The sequence below is a fragment of the Dreissena polymorpha genome, chromosome 14 (assembly GCF_020536995.1).
Source record: "Dreissena polymorpha isolate Duluth1 chromosome 14, UMN_Dpol_1.0, whole genome shotgun sequence".
Classification (NCBI taxonomy): domain Eukaryota; kingdom Metazoa; phylum Mollusca; class Bivalvia; order Myida; family Dreissenidae; genus Dreissena; species Dreissena polymorpha.
The window spans coordinates 69,735,209-69,757,255 of record NC_068368.1 but is presented as its reverse complement, the minus strand read 5'-3'; the positions used below and the strand labels follow the sequence as shown (position 1 = coordinate 69,757,255).

The 22,047-nt window shown below is 43.9% G+C and overlaps 1 protein-coding gene and 1 long non-coding RNA gene across 13 annotated transcripts in view; both read right to left on the bottom strand.

Moving 5' to 3' along the window:
- LOC127858035 (shiftless antiviral inhibitor of ribosomal frameshifting protein-like) overlaps positions 1-22,047 on the bottom strand; it is a 76,703-nt gene that overhangs the window by 11,762 nt on the left and 42,894 nt on the right. The gene's annotated exons all lie outside the window — the stretch shown is intronic.
- Positions 7,770-21,958, bottom strand: LOC127858044 (uncharacterized). 2 transcript variants are annotated; one of them, XR_008038737.1, is made up of 3 exons: positions 19,792-21,958; positions 12,321-12,528; positions 7,770-8,171 (listed from the first exon to the last, which is right to left on the bottom strand). It is a non-coding gene; the product is annotated as an uncharacterized LOC127858044 (long non-coding RNA). The 2 variants fall into 2 exon arrangements; XR_008038736.1 differs by having other exon boundaries at positions 7,770-10,520; positions 12,455-12,528.

Sequence of the window (22,047 nt, the reverse complement as noted above, 5' to 3'; positions counted from 1 at the left end):
TCTTGCTCCTTTTCTTGTCTGCACAATAATTGGACAAGTGTACCCACCTTCCAACCTATTTTCACAAATTTTAAGAAATAAAATAACTGCATACAAATACATCTCCTCGCAGCCCAAATGAGAAGGCCTACGCCCTCTGCATGTGACTGCATAATATACAATAAAAATCCGCTTGGTTATATTAAAATAAAAATCACAAGAAACGTAACCTTCTAAGGCACTACAAATGCGTTTAAATAATATCTCAGTGACAAAAAGGTTAAAAATATAAGAATAAAAAATCTTATTTTTGTCCAAATAATACATATAATTGCTTTTAATTTTATACATAATCATTGACATTATATGGAGGAAAAGACAATTAAAATAAAACTATTGTACCCACTACATTCCTCCCACTTTTGTCCTCTTGGACCGCCGCCCTACGGTCGCACCCAAGGCAGAAGAGATAGAGACTCAAATGGGACCATGATCCCCCTCCCGCAGGCACGGGAATGCCTTTGCCAAGCGGGGGTACATACAGACCGCTGCATTCTAGCGGTTAGTGACCAATATGTTTCTTGCATAAGAAAATTTCCATCACATTAGTAAATAAAATAAACATTATTGTCGGCTATCGTCCGACAATTGCTTAATCAAGAAAAAACATTCTTGTTGGCTTTCGTCCAACAAGTACAGTCACTTATGTATTAGAATGTGGTGATCACACTGAGAAATAATGTACTTTACAAAAATAAAAACAAAATAAAAGTGTGCATGCACCGGGAAACATCTCCGGTCATTCAAAAAATCAAAGTGACGCTAGAGACAGTTGCCGTCAAGCACGGTCACACACAAATTTAAAAAGACCTGCAAATATTGTTTAAAAGAACAACTCCGGGAAATACCACTTCCGGCCAACAGTATTGAGTGTGACAGTGGTCGTCAAGCACTGTCACATATAAAAAACAAACTCATGCGACAAAATTCTACGACATTGCTCGGCATATGGTTGGTAGAAAAGAATTTATAGAAAATTACGGAAATAAATGACATGATACAGCAATGACGAAGTGATTGAAGTTAGATCGACTCACAAATCTTAACATGGAAGGATAAAAGGTGACGGAGGTGCCAAGACTGGGATATTGCAGGGGAAACCGGGTTCCTATTCACCATCTGCGTAGTTACCACATCCGATGGTGCGGTGTGACAGCGGTCGTCCGACAATGTCCGACAATGTCACACCCGACCATAAGGAAAAAAAAAACAACAGACTTCACGGGAAATAATCAAACACATCCGTGACTGTGCAAAGCACTTCTTAGCGCGGTAATACAAAAATTACAGGAAGTTAAGCGCGGACGGCACAAGATAATTTGGGACGACACTTTATGCCTATTCATTAAACCCCCATTTCGCAGAGCACTGCTCAGATTAATTTCAATTTTATAGTTCCAACAATATTGCAATAAAAGACTGGGCTTAAACTGAGACAATAGGAAATATATATTCAAAACAATATAATCAAACTAATCAAAATGTTTAAGAGAACTATTACTTTTATACACCGCGTACTTCATGTAATATTCATAACAACAGCTTTTACTACTACTACTACTACTACTACTACTACTACTACTACTACTACTACTTCTGCTACTACTACTACTACTACTACCACTACTACTACCACTACCACTACTACTACTACTACTACTACTACTACTACTACTACTACTACTACCACTACCACTAATACTGCTGCTGCTTTTAGTGTTACTACTAGAGTATACCATTAATTTCACATGCTTATTATTATCGAAATGTTTAAGCGAACTATTACTTTTATACTCCGCGTACACCGTAATACATTATCAACACCGCGAATAGAATGTCACTGCAACTTTACTGTAATTTTTTTTTTAAATTGGGGGTCTTTTGTATTTTGCATTGTTTTCCTAGTTTTACTAACAATTAACCTCGCCATTTACAATTTTAGGCGGTACAGATTTTGGAAGTTAGACGCTCTGGTGGTCGCCAACCTAATTTCCACCGCTGGGACCGCTCCCAGCGGCGAGAACTAGAGGGTCGCCACCCTTTGGAACCACGCCTAACAAGTCTTCGAACACCACCTTCCCAGCTGTCATCTGGGGTAACTCGGCATCCGCATGCGCCGCCCTTACGGCGGTCACACGCGGCAACTTCTGTCGCCCGTCTGACAGGTACTGACCTTCCGGTGGCCGGAGTAGTTTCAGCAGCTTTTCGTTGGGCTATTTTGGCCCCCACCTGGTCGGCCCTGTCGGTCGCCATGCTTTTAGCCGCCTCCGCAGACTGAACCGCAACGCGCTGCACGCGAAATTCATCATCGCACACAGGATCTCCATGGTATCCTTCAGTGCTCTCGCCAATGACCATCCTTGGATCACTGACGACATCTGGTACTGTTGGCAGCACCAAGGGAACTGCATCGTGCACGTCCTTGGCATGCTGCACCTTCATGCAGAACTGGGAAACCGGACCTAGCTGGTTTACATGATCCACTTCCGGTTGGCCCAACTGCTTAGTCGTCGCAGCTACCACAACGGGCTCCTTCTCCTTATGGTTGGGCAAGGACATGGCATGAAAATGTCCCCAGTTGGAACCATATCTGCCGCGATACGATCCCTCAGGGCGGACTTTTGAATTTTGGTTCCGATGCCCACGTGCACCTCCGCCACCCGCACCCGCAGGATACATAACCTGGCGTTGGTCGTTGTACCACCGGTTCCGGACCTTCCCTGGGTAGGAGCACTCCACAGGGTATTCGGCATAGCCTTTTTTATTTCGAAACGGCTTACCCGGTTGTCGGACAAAGGGATCAACGGCCGAACTTCCAAAAGAGTTTGACAATCTCTCCACAGCATCAAGCAACTTCTCGACCACCTGGGTCAATTTGTCGACCGCCGACACACTGACCTCATCCGCAGTGGGTGCTTTCTTCACCTCGTGAACCCACATTGACTCTTCTTGCTCAGTCTTCTGGGTATACCTCGGAGCCGCGGCGCAAGCCGACTGAACATGGCAATATATCTTCAGCATGTTCATCGCATCTCCCATAGATGTTGGTAACTGCAGACTAACATGCTTGCCGGCCTCCTCGTCAATCAAACCGTGACAAAACTTCGTCACTGCCTGTTCAGCGGCGTATGCATAGGGCAGATCACGAAACGCCGCTGTTGCCAGCTTCAGCGCCCGATCTGACCAATTGTCTAGGGACTCGCCTACTTCCTGATGGGCAACGTGGAAACGGCCCTGCGCGGTGGCGGTAAGCTCCCTGGCGCCAAAACGCTCCTGCAGTCGCTGCATTAGCTCTGCGTAAGGTACCGTCCCTCTCCCTTCGGTAAGCAACGCATAGAAATCGACCGCCTTTCCTGTCAAACACCAACCAAGGCAATCGGCGCATTCTGCGTCAGACCAATCTTGCACCCTTGCGTAGCGCTCAAACTTGCATTGAAAAACAAACCAATTGCTCTGCCCATCATATAGCAGGCTCTTAGGCAATTTTGTCAGAACATCCCGGTCTTTCTGTGTCGGGGGAATACTTGGGCCAGGAGGGTTGCTTGGTCCGGGCAAATTATTGAAAACCGGTGCATTGCTGGGTATGGGAATAGTGATGGTAGATGGAATTGGGACAGGTAGACCATTCGGGGAAAGAGGGCCCTTTGAGGCACGATGGGATCCCGTAGGCCCATTGTCCCTACTCTGGGGCAAACCTAACAAAGGGGGCGGGGCGGGGACGCTTGATGCGACATTAAACGGTTTCGGTATGCTTGTCATCATACGGTCCGGCTGTAACAACAGACGCTTTGGGAGCAAAGGCTTTGCAATCTGGGGAAGAAAATCGTCCCATTGAGCTACGTCCGCCTCAAGAGCCGAAATTTGGGCTTCGAGTTGGGCCCTCTCGCGATCCTGACTTACCGACTCCTTCTCAAGCACAGACATATCTATCCACCTTTCGTGTGGGTCAATGGGCCTATTTGCGATTGACCGCCCCATTCCACCCTCCCCAACATGTTCCGCCCCATCCCCATACCCCAGGGCTTCTCTAAATAATGCGGGGTTAGTACTAAAATCCAACTCGGTCATGTCACCAAAGGTCAGCGGCCGCCCTATAATTGCCTCTAAAGTATGTGGTAAAAAATTTCCCGTATTTTCCCGTATCAAAACAATGGCCTGTGCCAGTTGTCTGCCCACACCCAGAATATTGCATAATCTAGTGGGAGTGTCGTAGTTCACTCGAATTTTTCTTGGGGCTGCCAGTAAAAATGGTGGGGTATATCCACTTCCCATATCCATTGTCAATTTAGAACTTTACAAGTAAATATGAAAAAGTTAAATTAATAAAAAACCTAAAATAAATGGGCCAAGAAATTCTGAAATAAAAACTTTTGTGTCTACTGGTAGACAATTAACATTTAATTGCCCAACAATAACCAATTAACAAAATCGCTATCACTGTTGTTGCTATCAATAATCAATAAAAACTGAAAGTAAGAAACACGTCGCTTAACTTGACGTTAAGCACTAATTTCCCGGGACCCAGTTTACATTCGCCAAAGCACTGCTATAAAAAGAATTGCCAATGACAAAACTCGTGCGTGTAAATCAGCAATTTACACTGCTATATACAGCAGTCAACCAAACACGTTTTTCATGAACTGCTGCGCACAGAATACGCGCCAACTAATCACGGGAAAATTGCCAAATAAAAAAAAACACGTGGCCATCCGTTGATTACACAAGCAATTAAACTGTAACAAACAGCATTGGAAAATCACGTTTTTTAAGAAATATTTCACCAACTGATAACATGGCCGGCGAATGCCAACAATGGAAAAAAAAACTACGATGCCGTCTGTTTGTTACACACTTCTTAAAATAGACGAACACTGAGTTCAACAAGTTAACAACAGAAATCACGTTTTATGAAACGAACAGTTTCTATACACTTCAAATTGAATTTGATCCGTCGATTGAAAATAAATTATGCGATGCCGATTGATTTTGCAACTAGCCTAACCGTTAAACACAAGTTTCACTGTGTCCCCCGTTGGGCGCCATTGTAGTGTTTTTACGGTTAGCTCTTTGTGGGGTTCGTCAACAACTACAGCAATTACTTGCAACGGCACTAAATACAATACTCACGTTGGCATCGACTGGAATGCTCGTCAGGATGCACCAAACGTCCTCGTCGTCTTCGAGGGAACTCGTCGGCTATACTCGTCGGTTGCACGTCACAAAATGGCACTATACATGTACTTCTGGGAATACACCTCCAGGCAAATACGTACTTAAACACACAGTCACCGGCTTACATACACATATACTTCTGGGAATACACCTCCAGGGAAATGCGTGTCATTGACACAATCACAGGCAACTCACAGACTCACATATATCTTCTGGGAATGGCCTTCCAGGTAAATACGTGTTGAACACACATAAAATACAATATAGTACAATATAATACAATATAACCTATACTCAGGCTCACAATTACTCACTCAGGCTCACAATTACTCCAAGCAATACTCAACTTGGGAAAAGACGTCCACTCGCATCAATCACCCGTGCACAAGAGACCGTACAAACTCGTGCTACCCAGCATGCACTATACCGATTTGTCGCTGGTTCCCAATCACGAGGTATGTGCGCATTTTGTAGACCGGGCACCGGCACAACACTCCTCCCACTTTTGTCCTTTTGGGACGACGCCACACAGCGAAGGAATCGTACCGGCGCCACCGATGAAGTAATAGTGCCCCTTGCGTAAGCACCTTGACCCAACTCCCCTAAGTCAGGCATAGCTTTCGTCCGACCTCTCTTTTGGCACAACGCCTGCCATAAACCACAACTAAAGTTAATGCATCTCCATTAAATGACCATTTGTGTTTAGCACCTTCGCACAAATATGAACGCATATGAGCCTTAATCTTTGTTAATAAAGTGTTAAAAATAAAAGTTCATAATAAGGCCCGGTAACTCTTGCTCCTTTTCTTGTCTGCACAATAATTGGACAAGTGTACCCACCTTCCAACCTATTTTCACAAATTTTGAGAAATAAAATAACTGCATACAAATACATCTCCTCGCAGCCCAAATGAGAAGGCCTACGCCCTCTGCATGTGACTGCATAATATACAATAAAAATCCGCTTGGTTATATTAAAATAAAAATCACAAGAAACGTAACCTTCTAAGGCACTACAAATGCGTTTAAATAATATCTCAGTGACAAAAAGGTTAAAAATATAAGAATAAAAAATCTTATTTTTGTCCAAATAATACATATAATTGCTTTTAATTTTATACATAATCATTGACATTATATGGAGGAAAAGACAATTAAAATAAAACTATTGTACCCACTACATTCCTCCCACTTTTGTCCTCTTGGACCGCCGCCCTACGGTCGCACCCAAGGCAGAAGAGATAGAGACTCAAATGGGACCATGATCCCCCTCCCGCAGGCACGGGAATGCCTTTGCCAAGCGGGGTACATACAGACCGCTGCATTCTAGCGGTTAGTGACCAATATGTTTCTTGCATAAGAAAATTTCCATCACATTAGTAAATAAAAAAACATTATTGTCGGCTATCGTCCGACAATTGCTTAATCAAGAAAAAACATTCTTGTTGGCTTTCGTCCAACAAGTACAGTCACTTATGTATTAGAATGTGGTGATCACACTGAGAAATAATGTACTTTACAAAAATAAAAACAAAATAAAAGTGTGCATGCACCGGGAAACATCTCCGGTCATTCAAAAAATCAAAGTGACGCTAGAGACAGTTGCCGTCAAGCACGGTCACACACAAATTTAAAAAGACCTGCAAATATTGTTTAAAAGAACAACTCCGGGAAATACCACTTCCGGCCAACAGTATTGAGTGTGACAGTGGTCGTCAAGCACTGTCACATATAAAAAACAAACTCATGCGACAAAATTCTACGACATTGCTCGGCATATGGTTGGTAGAAAAGAATTTATAGAAAATTACGGAAATAAATGACATGATTCAGCAATGACAAAGTGATTGAAGTTAGATCGACTCACAAATCTTAACATGGAAGGATTTTTAGCCGTGTAAAGGTTAGCATGGTTGCCTTCCAAGCAGTCGACTATGTGCAACCCCAAGAAAATGGGGTTTAAATCCATATAGTTTAATGAAGATGAAGTGGTTTGTGATCCAAATTGTCCAGCTATTGAAACAGACATAACTCAATGGATTATAATTATTATATTTGTTTATTGCTTATTAATGACCCCACAATATGTAATTGTTGTACTGAATTAAATTGATTGACGCATTTTGTTTTGTGTGTTTTGCAATAATTAATTAAAATGTCCCGTAAGCCGTAAAAATGTGCTTACCGGGTATACAATTAATTCGCCGGCCAGGAAATTCGAGTATTATTTCAATTGAAAATAGTTTACTCGTTTCTCGGGGCCAGGGAACAGGGAAAAGCCTGAACAGCCAGGACGAGAAAACCGGGAAGATGAAGTTCTAGAAGCGTTTATGCAGACAAAGTATGGAAATGGCCTTGAAAAACAGCAAGGCACCTGGGTTGATTTTTGTATTGATACACTCGGGTTTGGGGGCATATTGAGTTAATGGGGTATGTCTATTTCCCAATGTGAGTATTGTATTGTATATGTGTGTCTGTAACTGTGAGCCTGTAAAGGGCAGGAGTTACAGGACCTTGTTTGGAAAATGATTTTGTTTTTGCAGATTTGTATTTACACAATTTGTAGGCTTATATGCATAATCAAATTAAAGGCAGTCACAATGACCATTGATTTCATTTAATTATGGCTTTATGGTTAAAGCGTATAGTTTCATAGTTGTGAAAATTAGCCATTCACTGACACTGTTTTTTTTTGTTTATTATGTCTTTGCATTTTGTAAGCAAGCCTATTTGCACCAAGGCATAACCAATTGTGGGTTATTATTCTATGATTATAGAAAGGGGTTTATTGACATTTAATGGAGATGAATTAATTTTAGTTGTGGTATACTGCAGACGTCGCGCAGAAAGAGAGATCGGACGAAAGGCATTTATGTCGGTGTCTGTATACCTAGAGGCCCCCTTTGCGTAAATAAGTCAACTGACTTTTGCTCGGTAATGTTGTTATTGGTATCTAATAACTCAACATCACACCGCACCAAAACGGTTTCCAAAGTAAGGGTACACTCCAGCAGCAACACCAAAAGCAGCAGCAGCAGCAACAGTAGTAGAAGTAGTAGTAAAAGTTTTGCTATAGTAGTAGTTACTATAGTTGTAGTTATAGTAAAAGCATAGTTGATATGAAAATAAGTTCTAGAGTAATGTTGAAAATTTTAATGGACGAATGAAGACAAAGTTCATTGAATGAATTCATTAATAAATGATTGATGATTGTTTCCTGGGAGATATATTTTATATCATACATTATGCCCAAATACCTAATATGAACTCCACATATACTACCTCCATACAATAAATGAATATTACCTAAAGTACGCGGAGAATGATTTTGCAGCAAGAGTTAAACTCATTAATGCGCCCGTTGCACTGAAGGAAAAACCTATTTGTTTTGCTGGAAAAAGTTGAAGTTTGTAGTTGTTTACTCAGATGGCAGAAGGTTAGTGGAGATCCTACACAAGGAAAAACAGAGGCTGTTCTGCGTTCTCTTCGTCCGACCATTTGTTCAATTTGGAATACCGCTCAAACTCAAGACGCGGAAATAACTCAGTCGGTTATATAGCAGAGTTTAGAACAGAGGTAGAGACTGTTTCTGTGCTCTGGACGTCGACCTACGAAACAGGAAGATTTTAGTCTCAGTGAAATAAAGCCATAGCATCTGTAATAAATATAAACAAAGAAGCTGTTTTGTTCTGAAACTAGAGGGCAAACTCTAGGTCAATAGCTTCTCCCAGAAAGGAAAAACCAAAGGCTGTAGTCCTTCTGTAACTAGAGGAATAGTTCTATGTATTATATTATAACCTGACCTTTATTAGCTAAATATTTAATGATGAATACTTAATATATATTAATGTTTTATTTATTATTTTTATTTTAACTGGGGTCACTAACATTTTTTTATATACAGAATTAACATTATTGTTTACATTATTTCTACATTACATTACTCTCAGCAATGATTCTTTAACAGAGACAGAGTTCTACAGTGTGGGTTATTCTGTGACCAGTGTGTAAATCTGTACAGTCAGCTGTTTACAAAGCACATCATCTATAACAAAAAGGAATACGTTCAAGTGGCCGATGTCGAAGGCGACGGAAGAATTTCTATTTACTTGTGATGGTCATCACTGCTGGGACAGGAGGAATACTGATGGCCGATGGGTTATTAGTAACTAAGGGGTTATCTTTGGCCTGACCAGACACAACAGGGGGATTTCCATCTTTCCCCGTGAATTTTGCAATAGCCTCCGCAGCTCCAATCTGGGAGGGACGATAGCCGGACTCCCAGAGCCATCAAAAATGCTAATCTACTACGGGTCAGGGACAAATTTTGGGACAGGCGGTACAAATTTCCCATTATTATTAAAGAAAAGATAATTAATCCATGTAGTACTGATAGGAGGCGCATATTAACTTCCCTGCCATCCTGATCTCCCTTTAACCCCGTACAGTGAAGGATCAAAACATGCAGTTCTTCCAGAAAGAAAGAAAAGATAATCAATCCATGTAGTATTGACAGGAGGCGCATATTTACTTTTCCTGCCCCGAAAAATGACTTAATAACTTGGGTAAATAACAGGTATACATACATTAATAAATTATTATTTATTTATGGACTTTTGTTTTCATCCATTTACTGTTTGATATACTATTAATGTGTTGTGTTATATGTATTATTTACTGTTTGACACAGTGGCTGTGAGCACATCCCTTGTGCTTGCGTCTTTTATCATTCCCACATTCCTAGCTGCCAGCCCCACCACATGCGGTGAATAAAAAGGACCAATGTTTGATATACTATTAATGTGTTGTGTTATATTTATAATTCTAAATTATACGAGTCTCTATATTTGTATGAGTCTTAATTTTTGTATGAATCTTTACATTTGTATGATTTGGCGAAAGTGGTTACTTCCCAGAGGAATTGGATATATGTGTATACATTACGATAATATGAATGTTTACAATTGCTAAAAATGTGCAAATTCTGCAATAACAATACTCCCACCCTCACTGCCAAATCTTTTTGCGGTACGTATTCTGGAAATTAGACAATGTCTGATAGCACATGCTTTGTGCATTATTTTTTTTTTAATTGTATGAGTCTTTATATTACATTATTAAGATGAATTCGTTTTATTCATTAACATTTGTTTTTGAATTTATATAATGGATATTTCAGCAATTTTGGGATTACATAAAAAAATGGCGTAGCTCAACAGCGGGGACCTCCCAAAATAAGAAAACAAGTCAAACATAAAAAAGAAGAAAAAAAAAAAGAAATCAGGTGCGACCACAGGTGAAACCATCATCTAAAACAACAAAGATAAAGCAATAACGTAATATTTTTACGCAAACGCAATAACAATTTTATAAACACTGTCTGCACATATTTTGTGCTCTATTTTGCTTTTACTTAAATAGCAATTATGATGTAATATCATTACATAAATTCTGCTAGCAATACACATCGCACTTTATAACTTAAGGCGGTACAAATCTTCAAAGTTTGACACAGTGGCTGTGAGCACATCCCTTGTGCTTTCGCCCCTTATCATTCCCACATTCCTGGCTGCCAGCCCCACCACATTCGGTGAAGAAAAAGGACCAATGGTAGGGTTGACAAAATAAGGAGCATCTGTTTCCACAAGCAATCGCTCTGTGGGTATTGTGCGCAATGCTAGTAGCGCTGCTGGTGACAAATCACTAGTTTTGTGGGTATACCCAACATAAGTATTTGGGAATGAATCCGTGAAGGCCCGGAACATTTCCAGGTCTCCACGGAAACAATGCAGGTGGATTCGCTGATTTGGACTAATTAATCCATGAAGTATTGATAGGAGGCGCATATTAACTTCCCTGCCATCCTGATCTCCCTTTGACCCCCTACAGTGAAGGATCAAAACATGCCGTTCTTCCAGAAAGCCCAGGAAACGCCTTAGTAGAATGGACTGCCCCAACCATTCTGTATAGGGCACAGAGTGATCCAAACCCACCTCCCCAAACCCCACTACCTCGGGCCTGCCAAGTAATTTGGCGAACTGATTAATGTCGGTGTCTGAATACTTGGAGGCCCCCTTAGGGTGTAAACCAATGGTGGGAAAACACCGCATGGAGGATAGTGTTTTCAGTAGGGAAACATCAGGGTAGGTGGGGGGGTCACAAAAATTGGTAACCATAGCCTTCACGTTTACCTCTATTTCTACCAAAGGGGAGTGGTCCTTAAGATGAGTCAATATATTGCCATCCAGGCTCACCCCCACTTTGATAGACCATCTGTCCAAGTGGCAATGGCTGTCAACAGCCACCTGCCACCTGGACTCCTGTTCCTCAGCTGTCAGGGAATAAGTCTCCTGAAAAAACTTTTGCTCATCACAAGTAAGAAGGGCCCATAGTCGGCCCAATACGCTCCAGTCCAATAAACTAAAGAAGGTATTTGCCTCTTCCCCTGTTAATCTCGCAATAGCTTCTGCAGCCCCAACCTGGGAGGGTTTTTCCCCACCCCCCTTGGGTACATAGCCCATCTTATATGCAAACAACGCCAAATCCCCTACAGACGTTCCATCCCGGACAACCCTGACCCCCAGCGCCATCAAAAATGCTAATCTTCTACGTGTAAGGGACTCACTTAGTGGGACCCTGAGGTCCATGACCTGCGGGACGTGAGATTTAAGAACGTGTCTCAAGTCAAAGGTCTCTCCGCAACTCCGGACCGGACAACACGAATCTACCCTAGGCCTTTTAATGGAAGAAACCCCATCATTCCCCCCATATCTTTCCCGCTGGGCCTGAGGCCTCTTTTTAAACCCTTCCTTGCTCCGGACAGGCATTATTCGTGGGTCCAGAAGTGGGAGAGGCTGTACAAAATTGTATTTTCCCCTTCTGTCCCCTTCAAATCTTGGGACAGGTTGTACATTTTTCCCCTTATTATTAAAGAACGATTGGGATCTTTCCCAACGGCGGGGATCGAAACTTCTTCTCCCACGCGGCCGCCTACCATACCAAGGCCTACCATAACCGCGACCGTTCGAATACGGAGCGGCTTGGTTATGGTCAGCATTACTATGGCCAGCGACCGGGGAGGCACTTATGTTGTTATTGGCATCTAATACCTCAACATCTGGTGAGCATGCAGTGGGCACTTTACCGGACCGCTCAGCTATGATGCGCTGGGCTGCCGCGGTCCACACCCTATCCCTCTCATCCATCTGCTCAGCCCAGCTTTTACTGGGTGTAGAACCCTCACCTTCTGGCTCTAACAGCAACTCCTCATCAAAGGAAGACTCCACTTCCTCGACCGTTATTAGATCTGAATCCATCCTAAAACAATGAGGGTAGAATTAAAACACAAGTCAAGTCGTTGTAGTGCTGTTTGTTTTTTCCAATTCTAAAATCTTTAAAAATAGATTTTTGGAAAATAGGGCTTAATGCGTATACATTTACTTTTATCCCCGACTTATAAAAGAGACTCTCTTTTAAACAAATTCTGGAAACACTATCAAAGATCAGCCTGCGCTCACTGTACAGGCTAATTAGTGTTCACGGTTTAATTAGTGTTCACAGTTTAATTCAATTAGACCTGCATTGAGCACCATTGATCCTGAAATGACCATGGCAAGACAAATGAGAAAACGCCTGTAAACATTGATCAGCCTGCGCACATTGCACAGGATAATCAGTGTTAACAGGTTGTTTGTTTTGTTGTTTTCTACCATTAAAATTAACATTTCGGACAACGGTACTTTTGAATGTCCAAAGCATCAGTGGCCGTAACATTCACACATGATCCATGGTACCATTCATCGCAATGATCACACTGGATCATGAATCTGCCTTGCCAAGGTTTCCTACATAGACAGTATAATTGCCCATCTGTCGTTTCGCCAAGGTCAGATTCGGGCTGGTCCCTTTCTTTTGTTAGCCAGGCTGGCAAGGTTCTATCCCTACATGGTTTGAGACGATCATGGTTCATGACAAGGACTGCATTCTTTAGTTTGATTTGAAAGAGAAGGTGTGATAGTTTTCTTACCACCAGTCCGGGTCCTTTCCAAGGAGGGCATAGTTTTTTGCACTTACCTTTTATAGTGGCGGTGTCAAGGAGGTATACTGCATCCCCAACTTCGAAATTACGTTCTAACAAACGCAAATCGTAATTGCGCTTCATGCGCTTTGTGGTGGCCCTTAGTTTGCTCCTTGCGCACTCATGTGCGGTTTGGAGATCATTCACCAATTGGTGAGCATAATTTTCTTCTTCCATAGGTTTCCCATTTAAAGGAAACATTAAATTGGCCGGAGTATTTACTTCCCGACCCAACATTAGTCTGTTTGCAGTGAAACCTGTGCTACGGTTGACAGAAGCACGTAGTGCTCCTGCTATTTGCTGTAGGTTTTGGTCCCACCGGTTCTGGTGTTTGCCAATATAACACCGGACAGCGTCCATTAGCGTTCGGTTGTAACGCTCTACTTGGCCATTAGCTGAAGGACGGTACGGCGTGGTACGAGCCTTATGAATCTCTAGCACCTTGCATAACTCTGCGAAGAGCTTGGATTCAAAATTTCGTCCCTGATCAGAAAAAACCTGAAGGGGAAAACCAAATCTGGAGAAAAAATGATTTACAGCGGCTCGAGCTGTGTCCTCGGCCGTCTGCGTTGGGAGGGGTACACATTCGACCCATTTAGTGAACTGGTCCACCATCATGAGTATATACTCATTGCCATCGCGTGTTTTTGGTAATGGACCTAAAAAATCCAAATGGACCCTCTCCATGGGAGCTCCAGCCTGATACTCTGTCATGGGACCTTTTCCCTTCCGATCGGATTTTTTATTCCGGTTACAGGCCTCGCACACGGACACATATCCGGCCACCTCTTTGCTCATACCGTACCAGGTGAATTTCTCCTTGACCTTCTCCTTGGTTCTCTTGATGCCCTGATGGCCCGCGGAGGGAATATCATGATTCAACCGGATTGCCTCCTCCCTCAGGGACTTTGGCATTACCAACAGCTTATCTCCAGTCACAGGATTGTTTTCATATAAAACATTATCAATTAATAACAATTGACTTTTGTTTAACCAATGAAACTTAGCACCTGGACTGGCTGCAAACAATTCCGCTTCCCCGGGCTCGATCCCCTTGCTCAGCCACTGCAGAGCAAAGCTTAAATCCGGATCCTGACTTTGCGCCTCTCGCAAATCCACACATGTGAAACCCCAACTGCTGGGTTCCGACACGGCTGGCCCGGCTTGAACCTCCGGTTCCGGTTCTGGAACACAGGCACATACCCAAAAATCGCCACCAACTGTCAACACATCAACCTGACATGAATTCTGAAACAAATTTTTCAAAATGAGGTCTTCCTCCTGCAATTCAGGATCCGACTTGCCACTCTTGTCTCCTGTTGCTGCTCCTATAACCTCACTGACGCTGCCAGTCTCACCATTGTCTCCTTCAGTGCTCTCGTCGGTGAACACCCCAATGTCACGGACGACTGATTGCACTGTTGGCAGCACCAATGGAACGGCATCATCAACGTCCTCAGTGAATGCATCCCACAGATCCGCACGCTGGCAGTGCTTGCACCCTCCACAAGGCAAATCTCCAGACCGAATATCGCATGAGCCCTCGGGAATACGGGAAAGAGCATCCGCATTCGCATGCTTTCGGCCAACCCTGTGTTGCAGCACCATATTAAACTGTGATAATTCCTCCATCCATCTCGCCAGCTGTCCCTGTGGTTGCTTAAAGCGCAACAGCCACGTTAAACTCGAGTGGTCAGTCCTGATTGTGAAAGGTCTACCTAACAAATAGTGTCTAAATTGACGCGTAAACCGTACTACAGCCAGTAGCTCCTTCCGGGTAGTGCAATAACGCCTCTGTTCTTTGGTCAGGGCATAGCTACCGTACGCTATCACCCGTTCCTCCCCATCTTGAAGCTGGATGAGTTCTGCCCCTATGGCAACATCCGACGCGTCGGTATCCAGGATAAACTCATCATTCTGATTTTGGAGCCCTAGTACGGGTGGAGACGTCAATGCCCTTTTCAATGCATCGAACGCTTTTTGTTGCTCATATTCCCACCGGAAGAGACTCTTGCCCGTGACCTGATACAATGGCGCCGCTATACCAGAGTAATTTTTGATAAAAACTCGATGATAATTTGCTAAACCGGTGAACCTCTCAACCTCCTTGGCACACCTAGGTATCGGCCAATCTAAAACAACCTGAATGTCGGTGTCTGTCATGGCAATCTCATTGCTGCTCACTCTGCGACCCAGAAACTCAACCTGTCGCTGAAAAAGAACGCACTTTTTGGCCTTTAACTTCAAACCATGCAAACGAAATCTGGAAAAAGCGTCCCGCAGATTTGACAGATGATCAGCAAATGAGCTACCCAAAACCATGACGTCATCCAGGAAAGCCAACATGGTCTCCCAATTGAGACCCCTAAGAACCAGGTTCATTACCCGGGAATAGGTCGCGGGGGCATTGCAGAGTCCGAATCCCATTTTTACATGTTGGAAGAGGCCGTACTTCGTTACAAACGCAGTCTTCTTCCGGTCCTCCTCCGCAATGTTCACCTGCCAATAAGCCGAGTTTGCATCGAGCTTAGAAAACCAGACACTGCCTGCTAGAGTGTCTAGACAGTCATCGATCAGGGGTAAGGGAAATACATCCTTAACAGTGACGTCATTTAACTTCCGGTAGTCAATACACCACCTGACGCTACCATCTCGCTTCCGGATCAACACTGGGGCTGAGGACCACTCCGATGTCGATTCCTCAATCACACCGGCCCTCAACATCTTATCGAGATGAGACTCCTCCTCCTGTACAAACATGGCGGGTGTCCGCCGCATACGCTCTGTGACCGGTAGGGCGCTTCCGGTATCAATAGTGTGTGAGATAGCTGTAAAATTACCCAGGTCAAACTCATCCCTGGCGAACACATCTTGATACTCGGTCAGCAGGTTCGCTAACTGCTTCCGCTCTGACTCATTTAGATGCTCTCCGGAACGTTCGTATAATTCCCGGATGTGCTCCGGTAATGCTTTCGTCATCACCGGATCTACGCGAGAGCAAGCTTGTACCCGACATCCCATTGAATCTGGGGCAAAAGAATCCTTGGATAGGTACTCTGCAACTGGATACGCCCTTGCAATAAGAGAATTCCTTTTGACCAGTTGAAAGCGGTCCGTAGGGTTGACTAGGCACAATACGGGATCAGAACCCGCAGACAGTACCACCCTAGGGACAAGTAGCTTTGAGTTACCAAAAGATTCAACCACATAATCTGACTCAGATTTAGGCATCTGGCATTTAACCTTCATAACTGAATTTGGGGGTACTACACGCCTCTTCCCCACTCGCACTTCCGCGATCTGCCTATGTCCGTCTGTTGACCCTATGTCTAGGCTCAGAACCTGTCCATCAAAAATTAGAATGGCTTCTGCCATGTTAAGAATAGCTTTCCCACGATTAACCAGGATATCAAAACCGAGGAGCATATCTGTATCTATTGGGGCAACATACAAATTTTCCGTATACCAACAGTTGCCAATTTGTAGCTTTACTGGGCCTACAATAGAACCATGCATGGACAATTTCCTGCCTGCAGTCAACAGTTTGACGTCACGTAGCTTAGGAGGGGGATATTTCATGGATTTATATATTTTATCCGAAATAATGCTGACCTCGGCAGCTGAATCAACCACCGCGTTTACCACTATGTCGCCTACCTGAACCTTCATGCAAAACTGTGAAACCGATCCGAGCTGGTTAACATGAACCACTTCCGGTTGACCTGACTGTTCACTTGTTATTACCTCCACAGGCGGCGCCCAACCCTTTTTGGCCACGGACGTCAAGGTCGGACATGGGCCGCGAAGCCCGACCTTTTCTAGTTTAAAGGTTGTTGAGGGGCAGGGGCGGGCTGTGGGCATTCCCGCTGAAAATGACCTAAACCGCTACATCTATAACATACCACATCTTGCCTTCCACCTCCGCGTCTTCCGGGTCCTGGTGGAGGCGCATAGCCAGGGCGACCCCCCCTGTTCGCTACAGGCTGGTAAGGGTACCTACCTCTGTTTGCACCACTATACCCTCCGCGCTGCGCACCCACTGGGATTGCATTGCGATTATTGTAGGGGTTGTACTGGTTCGGGTATCTAGGTGGACCGCCGGCACCCCTACCCTCGGCGTACCTACCCTGATTTTGGCCATAAAATCCCCGATTAGGGGCGTTCCCTTGATAGGGAGAATTATTCAAACCTCTATTACGGGGTGGCTGACCCAGTTGTTGGGATCTGGGATCAACGCCCGAATTTCCCCCGGCCCCGGACAAATGCCCAATAGCGCCCTCTAGGCGCTCTACCGCCTGAACTAACCTACCAACAGTAGACCCATCCACTGAAACTGGGTTTGGCTCTATACTTACAGCGTGCACCCGCTTTGAGTCTTCTGGCCTTACCTTAGCACCATCCCTGGGAACAGAGGCACATGCTGCGAGGACATAATTATGCATTTTAATTTTGTTCATGGCATCCCCCATTGAGGTGGGTACTTGTAGGCTCACGTGTTTGCCTGCCTCCTTATCGCTCAGGCCTTGGCAAAACTTTGCCACCGCCTGTTCGGTAGCATATTTTGAAGGCAAGTCCCTAAAGGCTTTAGTTGCCAGCGTCAGAACACGGTCTGACCAATCTTCCAGGGACTCACCTGATGCCTGGTGGGCAACCTGAAAACGACCCTGAGCCGTGGCGGGGAGCTCCTTTGCCCCAAAACGCTCCTCCAACCGCTGCATAAGATCAGCGTACTGTACTTTAGTATTGCCTTCGGTTAACACCGCGTAAAAATCTGATGCCTTTCCTATTAAACACCAGGCTAGGCACTCTGCGCTTTCCTCGTCTGACCATCTGTTCAACTTGGCGTACCCTTCAAACTTACCCCGAAAGACTGGCCAGTTGCTGCGGCCGTCAAATTGCAAAGCTTTGGGAAGCTTGGTCAGTACATCCCTCTTTAAAGGGGTAAGGAGGTTTGGTGTGATAGGTGGAAGTGAGACGGAAGTAGTATGTGGTATGGTAGGCGGAAGTGGGACGGAAGTAGGGACGTTATTCGTTATAGGTATTACTGCTGGGACAGTAAGAATATTTGGGGCTGGAGGGTTACTTGGGATTGTCATTACTGCTGGGACAGTAGGGATATTTGGAGCTGGAGGATTACTTATAGTTGGGCAGTTGTTTGGAGCTGGTGTGTTGTTTGTAGCTGGAGGGTTGTTCGTAACTAGGCCAGACACCACAGGGGGATAAGTTGTGGCTGGAGTACTTGTCACCGGAGGGCTTGGGAGAGCTCGTGCAGCGTTTAAAAGTGACAGTTGATGCAAAAAGGCCTCATTGTCGTCACTTAACACGCCCAAGTGCAGGCGGGGACGAGTTATTGGGGAACGGGTCTCTGTCTTGAGCGTCGTCACTGGACTGTGCCACTTTAGCACAGGTTCCCTATCTGGTCGTCCCGGGGCAGATTAAATTCCCTAGATATCCTTGGGGTCTGGGACAATGTCACATAGGACTCTGGCCGGGGCAAGTTTTTTGCCTCTTGGGGATCTTGCCCATAGTTTAATGAGCGGGATGAAATTGATTGTGACTTAAAACGTTCATAACTAGCATTTAAGTCAGCCTCAAGAGCTGTAATTTGGGCCATAAGTTGAGCTTTCTCGTGACTTACCGGATCATCCAACACAGGCATATTTGCTCGCCTTCCGTGTGGGTACATGGGACTACTTGCATTTTCCGCACCGTCCCCATACCACAGGGTTTCTCTAAACAATGCAGGGTTAGTGCTAAAATCTAACTCGGCCATGTCACCCATGGTCAGCGGCCGCCCTATAATTGTACCCAAGGTATTTGGTACCAAATTTCCCGTGTTCTCCCGTATCACAACAATGGCCTGTGCCAGTTGTCTGCCCACCCCCAGAATATTGCATAATCTAGTGGGAGTGTCAAAATTCACACGAACTTTCCTGGGGGCTACCGGTGAAAATGGTGGGGTATATCCACTTCCCATATCCATTGTTAATTTAGAACTTTAAAGGGTTAATAAAGAAAATTTAAACAAAACCAATAAAAACGGACTTGAAGTTACTTAAATCAAAAAATTCTTAAATGAAAAGTTGTGCTACAATGGTAAGGACAATGAAAACGTTGTTCAAAACAGAAAAAAAATAAAATAAAATTCCTATCATGTGTCTATCTTTCACGTGAACTTAAGCCCTCAATTGTGGTGACAACAACAAAGATGGCCGACACGGACGAGTTAACACGTGGCCGGGAAATTCAAATAAAATTTCAAATGGAGTATGGCGTCAGAGTATTCCTACGTTGCGTGGCTGGTTTAAACCAATAACAAAATTGTTAAAACTACAACATGTGGTCCACCACGTGGTTTACCAAAAGACAAAACCTGGAAACAAAAACACATGAGACACTGAATCCTGCCGACAACGCCAATGTTGTGTTTTATCCCGGTTAGCTTTGGTGTTCGTGGACCGTACTGGTAGACTAAACAGGAAAAATGATAAAGGGTGACTTACGATGCGATACGTTTCCCGGCTTCTTTAATGTGCACAACAGTTCAACACGTCCTCACTCGTGAGCGTCTGGTCTAGGAAGGGGTGTTCGGCTGCACTCTCCCATCCACGAGAATCCCGGACCCGCTTCTCGTGGAGCTCGGCCAACATCCACTAACATATACGCGTAGTTCAATGGAGGTTGCACATAGTCGACTGGTGCCCGGCACTACACTCTTCCCACTTTTCTCCTCTTGGGCCGCCGCCCCATGGTAATCGTACGGTCGCACCCAAGGCAGAAGAGACAGAGACTCAAATGGGACCATGATTTCCCCCTTCCCGCAGGCACAGGAGTGCCCTTGCCCAGCGGGGTATACACAGAGACAGAGACTCAGATGGGACCATGATTTCCCCCTTCCCGCAGGCACAGGAGTGCCCTTGCCAAGCGGGGTATACACCGAGACAGAGACTTAAATGGGACCATGATTTCCCCCTTCCCGCAGGCACAGGAGTGCCCTTGCACAGCGGGGTACATACAGACCGCTGCATTCTAGCGGTCAGTGACCAATATGTTTCTTGCATATTTAAAATTCAATCACATTAGATAATTAAAAATAAAAAAAATTAATGTCGGCTATCGTCCGACAATTAATTAATCAAGAAAAAACATTCTTGTTGGCTTTCGTCCAACAAGTACAGTCACTTATGTATTAGAATGTGGAGATCACACTCAGAAATAATGTACTTTACAAAAATGAAACCAAAATTAAAGTGTACATGCACCGGGAAACATCTCCGGTCATTCAAGAAATCAAAGTGAAGCTACCAGACAGTTGCCGTCAAACACGGTAACATAAAAATTTAAAAAGACAGGAAAAATATTGTTTAAAAGAAAAACTCCGGGAAATACCACTTCCGGCCCTGTTATAATTTTTTTTTTTTTTAATATTTTTTTTTCCTTTTTAAGTATGGAGTGTGACAGTGGTCGTCAAGCACTGTCACCTATAAGAAACAAACTCATGCGACAAAATTCTAGAACATTGCTTAAGCATATTGTTGGTGAATTTATTCATTTACAGAAGTTACTAAAATAAATGACATGATACAGAAATGACGAAGTGATTTAAGTAAGATCGATTCACGAATTTTAACATGGAAGAACAAAAGATGACGGAGATGCCAAGATGGGTATGTTGCAGGAAACACCCAAGTATTTGTGTACAAATTTCCCGTATTTTCCCGTACCAAAACAATGGCGAATGTTCGCGGACCACAACAATAGTTACTCCATCCAGTGGTGTGGTGTAACAGTGGTCGCTAAGCACTGTCACATACGACCACCAGGAAAAGACTGGAATTAATAAGAAAATACAAAAACATCCGTGAATGTACGGGAACCTCTCAAAAAGAAGGAAGAGCTGTACCGAAAAAAACTCATCTGCCACAGCAGGAATATTTCCTAGGCCTTTTAATGGAAAAAGACCCACTTCACGGGAAATAAACACATCCGTGAATGTGCAAAGCACCTTAAACCTCTGTCATATAATGGAAAATTACAGGAAGTTTAATGTGGACGGCACCAGCTAATCTGGGACGATGCCTTACGCTCATGCATTAAAACCCCTTTTCGCAGAGCACTACTCAGATTAATTTCAATTTTGTAATTCCATCATTGTGATAAAAACCAGAGTTAAAAATAAAACAATAGGACATATACCTATTCAAAACAATTAATTTAATTTTCTCAAAATGTTTTAAAATAACTATTTACTTTTATACTCCGCGTACCCCGTAATACATGTACATTATCAACACCGCGAATAGGATAGAGTTTTCAGTAAAACATCAGAGTATTTGTCTTGTTTGTTGTTTAAATACATTTCAATATTCAGTGGCCTATTCTAATCGTCTGCTCAGGTAGAGCAGTCTATTTTTAGACATGCTAGGCGTCTGATACGCTACAAGCCGTCTAGACGTGAATATATATTGTCTGTTTTCGAGGTCGCGTGATCAGTGGTATATATAAACATATAAATTATGCGATGCCGATTGATTTTGCAACTAGCCTAACCGTTAAACACAAGTTTCACTGTGCCCCACGTTGGGCGCCATTGTAGTGTTTTCACGGTTAGCTCTTTGGGGTTCTTTCACAACCACTACAGCAATTACTAGCAACGACAAGATACTAAACTACTCACATGGGCATCAACTGGAATGCTCGTCAGGATGGCACCAATCGTCCTCGTCGTCTTCGAGGGAACTCGTCGGCTATACTCGTCG